The following is a 7,155-nucleotide window of genomic DNA, read 5'->3' on the forward strand; positions in this document are numbered from 1 at the left end:
GACCAATACCTTGGACCAAAACCTCGAACCAAAACATTGAACCAAAACCTTGATTTTCCATCCCATACGCGCTTTTCCTTCTGTGAAAGTGCGTGCATACGTATATGCTTCTTATGTTCGAGGAGCCCACGTGTATACGCTACTTGGACAAGGTGAACCAGCGTATACTTCTTAAACCATTCTCTTTCTTCAATTTCTTGATTTTGATCTATAGTCCTTTGTTCCTTCATCCAATTATTTTGTGCCATTACTTTGTTCCCTCTGAATAGACTTGTTATAATGTGATTTTCCATATTACTTCTGAAATGATTCCTTTGAACTGCCCTGCATTTTGTCACATCTGTGTATCTCTCCTATAGATTCATCTAGTTATGTAGATTCATCTAGTTACCATATACAAGTGAGTTGTTTTGCTACAAGTGGGTTTCCATCAAGTACAACACATGCATCATAATGCCAACATCTCTATGGATCCCCACCCCTAGCTTTGCTTCTCAGACTTATGGATTCCATGGAAGCTAATAATAGGTTACATGACATGCACAAATATGAATATATGAGTCATGCATTGCTTCACGCGATCCTTTTAAATTTCAAAAATTGTTTTTTCTTGGTTTTACACATGGTTTCCAAAGATTTAATAGATAGTCACAACTTTTTCATTAAGAATCCATGAACATTTGTTCTAATTCCAAGAAAAAGTGCAAGAGTATTTCCCTTAATCCTATGAAGAGTGTGACTACAATATCCTTTTGCTAATTATGTCTTCTATGAGCAAAATATTCATGATGTGATATTATATTTTGATCTTCTATATATGTCTTAGCATATTGTGTCAAATAAAGGTTAACAAATGACCCTTGATGGTGTGAGCTTAAAAGAGAAAACAATGGCCCAAATACAATACATGATCCAGATTGGTTCATTATATTGTTTGCCATACATCTAACCACTCTTAGGGTGGAAAAAGTGGAGAAATCAACTCACATGACTGTTTTTTGTAGCAGGACCGAGATTCACGAAATAGGGTCTGAAACCTTTCAGGAGCATTTTGAGGCACCAAATGACTTTTTTTGGAGTAAAACTTTGTCGCTTTAGCATTGCAACATTGACGACCATACAAAGGAGAAGTGTTGGGAGTTACATCAAGAGCTAAATTCGAAGAACAAAAATAAAGATAATAAGAAGAAGAATCTCATGGCCACTGATTCAAGCAACCAAGTTGAAAGAAAATCATACGTGGATGAGAATATTGTTTATATGTCAGTGTAGAAGGAGGTGAATCCGAGTAGCCTTCAATAAGAGGAAGAGAAAGAAATAATCAAACTCTTCCACATAAAAATACAGGTGAAGAAGACAAAGATTGATGCTTTGCTTGACTCAGGATTGTAGGCGAATCTCATTCCAGCAGAGTTGATCAAGAAGTTGGGGTTGGAATTTCGTGATCATCAAAGCCCATATCCACTGGGATGGGTGATGTCAAACTGAAGGTAACAAAAGAATATAAAATTAGATTTGTCATTTGTCTTGATTTTATTGATGAAGTAGAACTAGATGTGGTTCCCCTTGACATAGGTGAAGTCATGATTGGGAGCCCCTACATGTACATGTGAGATGCAATATTAATGCGGAGAGCCAACCAGTATTGGCTCATCAAGGATGGAAAATCGTTCATCATCAATGTGCACAAAGGCAAGTCAAAAATATCATTAGTATGTGCCAACCAAGCCAAGAAATTGATGAGTTCTAACAAGAAGTATGTTTTATTGATTTTAAGAGAAAATAAATCTCTAGAAGAATAAGTAAGAGGGAAGGCATCCTTGGAGGGGTGTACTAAGAAACATAAACAACGACTAGAAGAGTTGATACAGACATATAGGGATGTGTTCTTAGAGCCTAAAGGTTACCACTTAAGAGGGAAGTGGAGCATGAGATCCAGTTATTGTTGGACTCCCCATTGCCAAACATTGGGCCATACAAATAGTTTGTTATAGAAGCAAGCGAGGTGAAGAAACAGTTGCAGCAACTGCTAGAACATTGTGTCATTCGACCAAGCACATCACCATGTGGGTCACCCATCATCATTGTGTCAAAGAAGGACGAGACTTGATGAATGTGTATAGATTACAAGGTGTTGAACAAAATCACATTTAAAAACAAGTACCCTTTGTCAAAAATAGATGATCTGTTAGATCAATTGGAATCAATTAGAAGAAGCAAAATACTTCACCAAAATAAACTTAAAATCTAGATAAGAATATTTTAAAATCCCATAAAACCTCACTCTAGTTGATCACAATATCCTTAAAATAAATAAAAATACGTATATAATTATAATTATAATTGCTAACTAATCTCAATACAATAAACCAAAATTTTAAATAAAAATAACTCAGAAAAATAAGTTTGCCTACTCAACTACCTCAAGTTTTTATGGGCATTGCCATCTAATTGTATGGCGAGTGATAATTTGGATGGACCGGCCCTGCGTAACACCTGATTTTATACGAGGAATGTTTAATTGAGATGGTTAACTATTAGGGGTTCGTAAATATTAACGCTAAACATAATTTATTAATAAAAAACAAAAAACTAAATTTTTAAGATGAACCATTGACGAGCGAGCCCACTTTTGAAAGCTGAATTACATAGTTGACACGAAAAACTATCTTAAAAACAGAATCATCATCACACATTTTAACACTCCATTGACAAAAACTTCGAATAAATAAAGCAAAATTTTGGAATGCTCTGCCCACGTACTTTCTCAACTAATTCAACTTTTGGAATGATCTGACCTCGCCACCTTATCATGCGGTGAGTGACAATTTGTGTGAACCGGTCCTTCTAGAAACCTAATGTTGTACGAAAAGTTTCTCATTGTTACCAAATTCGGCCGAATCAGGTTGAAGAATTTGAAAATTCGTTGGTTGGATTTTGCCATTAATATGTAAAAATTAAAATTAGATTCAGTACGGATCAGGGTGTTGAAAAAAATTGTTAAAATTTTCTGCAATTTGTAATTTTGAGGGCAAGTCATTTTTCATTTTCCATGCATCAGTTTCGTCAAACATCCGGCGATTTGAAAAATGCAAATGTAGATGATGGGTGAAATTTCCCGTTTCACCTATGTTTAAAATGGAAAAGGTGATAACAACAAACCGTCGTCGTGGCCTTTCATTATTATTTTCACGTAGGCGTTTAAGGATATTCAACGGTTGAAATCTAATTTCGACTCCTACGGTCCTACCCACCGTATCCAGTCAGACGATATTGAAAAAAGAGGGACAAGGACGTTCCAAGAAAGTTCATCGTCAAAGTGAATATCAAAATTTTTAAATTCAAATTTTTTAACCTACAAAAAATAATAATAATTATTTACTTTAATAATGATAAGATGTATACAGAGAGAGCAATATATAGAGGGCAGTTCACATATTTGTTGTCGTCATGGTAATCAATAGTCAAACATTGAGAACATACATATCTGTTACGATAATAAAAGTCTACCTTCGTCGACTTTATGACACGTTAATTTGTTGAGCGGCCTCGACTTTATAGCCTCGTCGTATATTTTGATATATTTCGTACAGACAGTAATAAGATTTCAAACCCCATTACTCCCCCATCACATTATTCGGACATGAATGCGGTCCAGGCATCAGACGCATTTAAATTGCCCCGTTTAAATTAGCAGAGTCAACCAAGGCTTGGGGCAGGAGGGTCTGTTAAGTCAAATTGGCAAAAAAAAGTTGTCAACCTCCATAAAATTCTTGGTCAATTCACATCTTTCCTGGTAGGTGGCAATCCAACGCGGTAACATTGATGAAGAAGCTTCTCATCGTTCATTGCCATTAAGGGAAAGATATTACGCTACAAGTTTTATGAAGGATAAATTATAAAGACAATTCATTGCCTCTGAAGTTTTTGAACATTACCCCACCCAGTCAATTTTTTTTTTTGATGAGAAAGTTGACTTTGGATCAATCAATTGGTATATTATATCAGTGATGGATATCACTTGCTTGGTATATTGAAACCGGGAGACTTGTATGCAATTCTCTAACCAACATTTAATATAATTATTAGTATAATTATATTCAACATATTAATGTAGTTGATATAATTAAAGACTTTATAAATATAATAAAAAAAAAATTGCAATAGAAAGAATATTTTACTAATGTACACATTTAAATGATTAACCATATATAAAAAGGTTATGAGTCAATTTTAAAACAAAACAAAAAAAATTACACATTTTGTTGTAAAATGAACCATTTTGCTAAATAAAATTTTATTATAGATTAATTTCCTCATCCAATTAGGATATGAACTTGTTAAAATTGGAATAATGTCAAATCCCTAAGAAATTGGTGGACGAGCCACATGACAAGAATCTAATTTTTTAAATTTATTAAAAGTCAATACAACCTAACAAACTTTGAAACTACAACTATGGATAAACATTCAAACTAAGCATATGCTAAGCATATTCCTTGAGAATTAATCTAGATAATCAATTGAAAAAAAAAATTAACATATCCTCTATCCTCTTCTTCCTTAAATTGAAATAAACACCCTTCCGCAAATATAGTTTAAAAAAAAAAAATTATGGTAGTAAAAGTTAATTTATGATATTTGTTTTTTTAACATCTCTTTTCACGCTTTTAATAATTAATTTGTTGATGGTTAGTTTATAAGTTTTTAATATAATAAATTTGTTAATGATAAGTTTATATAAGTATTCACATGTGTTCGATTATGACCCTTATCATTTCCAAATTGTTATGGAATAATTTATGTATGTATGGATAAGTAATCAAAATCCTCATTAAACTTAATGGGTGTATTTAAATGACTAAATAATGGTTTATGTTCTCTTAATGCGAATATGTATTTTCGAAAGTAAATATAAGAAGGACGAAGGTGTATACTCAATTATAGATGTTTTTCCAAGTGTTTAATAGCTTATTCTTAATCTTGTTGTGGCTCTATTGGTTTACCACCAACCTTCACACTCATCCAACAATCAATAGTTATCTCATTCTTTTATAAAACTATAAATAAAAGTTTGTATGATTAAATTTTTAATCTAATAATTTCAAGTTAAATTAGATCTATAAAATATTATTAATTATTCAAAAAACATGTTTAAACACAAAGATTTGGTAGAGAAGAATATATCTATATTTATTGAAAGACAATAATGACAATGATGATTCTATCGAGATTCAATGTTGTAAGCTTGACTCTAAGATCCAAAGTCCTCCTTTTTAGTCCTAAGTCTACTTTTGTCAAACAAGCATGAAAGACAATAATGACAATGATGATTCTATCGAGATTCAATGTTGTAAGCCTAACTCTAAGATCCAAAGTCATCCTTCTTAGTCCTAAGTCTACTTTTGTCAAACAAACACGATCTGAAGTCATATCATGGAATAATAACCAAGTGATGGTTAATAGTCCTCACCTAGGATCGGATCACACTAATGTTGATGCCTGATCCAGGTGGATATTGGTGGCCACCAACCTATTCCACCTGGACCTCCAGTTGGTTTTGCTAGTTTCTTTGATTTAGCATAATTTACTATTTTTAGCATTTTTTGAGTCTTAAACTTCTACATCTATTTTGATCCCTTAAATGAATTTTTTTGAGGTCTACAGTAGGCCCATAGTCGTAACTAGGGGCTTCCTGCAAATCTTGTAGTACTTGGAGATACTTTTCTAACGAGATATCATATGCGCCAAATGAATATCATATTACCAAGTTACAACCCCGAGAAGTTGGCTTCCCAACTAACCCCAATGGGCCCCACAAATTCTTGGAATTCCATCTCCTAGGGCTAGGGTTTTGGTTGTTTAGGGTTTCCCTTTATTGTTCAATAATAGAAAGGCCCTTGAGCCTCATTATAACACAGTTCAAAGGCATGTAGCTGCCACATATATTCTCAGAGATAAGTTACCATCTCCCAAGCTAGTTTATTTCGATTATGTATGTAAGCATCTTTTAGTTCTTTGATATTAATGAAATGAAGCTTTATTTCTGCTGCATCTCTATGTTTATCTTTATATCTATATTCAGTTATGTTCTTGCATAAGTCTAGATCAATGGTATCAAAGCGATCTGGTCTTTCTCTATTTTTCTTTGCATGTCCCCAACAAGGTTTGGGTATAAGGAGTTAGGGCTCAAACTAGTTGAACTTTTGCAAGGCTGGCCTCGCAAACCCCGATGACCTCCCATGGTAGAAGAAAATAAATACGAGGGAGCAGGAGATCCTTTCAAAATATTGCTTGAAGAAGCCCTCGAGCGAAAAAGGAACGTGATGATGGAGAACTTTGCCCAGATCCTTCAACGGATGCCCACAAACAATGCATCTCCATCCAGCATCCACTCTAGAGGCACGATTCGCTTCAAGGTACAAGTCAACTTTGAAATTCCCATATTTGAAGGCTAGATAGATGCAAAACACCATAGATAGATGATTAAATCTGTTGGAAGGATATTTTTCAGTTCATGATTTTTCCAAAGGGAAAAGATTATTTTTTTCACTCCTCAAATCCACCCCTCCATAAAATATCATTAATTATTCAAAAAACATGCTTAAACACAGATATTTGGGGGGAGAAGAATATATCTATATTTATTGAAAGACAACAATGACAATGATGATTCTATCGAGATTCAATGTTGTAAGCCTGGCTCTAAGATCCAAAGTCCTCCTTAGTCCTAAGTCTACTTTTGTCAAACAAGCATGATCTGAAGTCATATCATGGAATAATAACCAAGTGAATGGTTAATAGTCCTCATCTAGGATCAGATCACACTAGTGTTGAAGCCTGATCCAAGTGGATATTGGTGGCCACCCGCCTATTCCTCCTGGACCTCCAGTTGGTTTCGTCAGTTTCTTTGATTTAGTTTAATTTACTATTTTTAGCATTTTTTGGGTCCTAAACTTCTAGAGTTGTTTTGACCCCTTAAATGGATTTTTTTGAGGTCTGCAGTAGGCCCATAGTCATAACTAGGGGCCTCCTGCAAATCTTGTATTACTCAGAGAGACTTTTCTAACGAGGTATCTTACGCGCCAAACGAAGATCACATGACCAAGTTATAACCCCAAGATGTTGGCTTCCCAACTAACCCCAATGGGAGCC

This window comes from Pinus tabuliformis, chromosome Q (assembly GCF_031772625.1).
Source record: "Pinus tabuliformis cultivar Carrire ecotype Pingquan chromosome Q, CPIR1, whole genome shotgun sequence".
Classification (NCBI taxonomy): Eukaryota; Viridiplantae; Streptophyta; class Pinopsida; order Pinales; family Pinaceae; genus Pinus; species Pinus tabuliformis.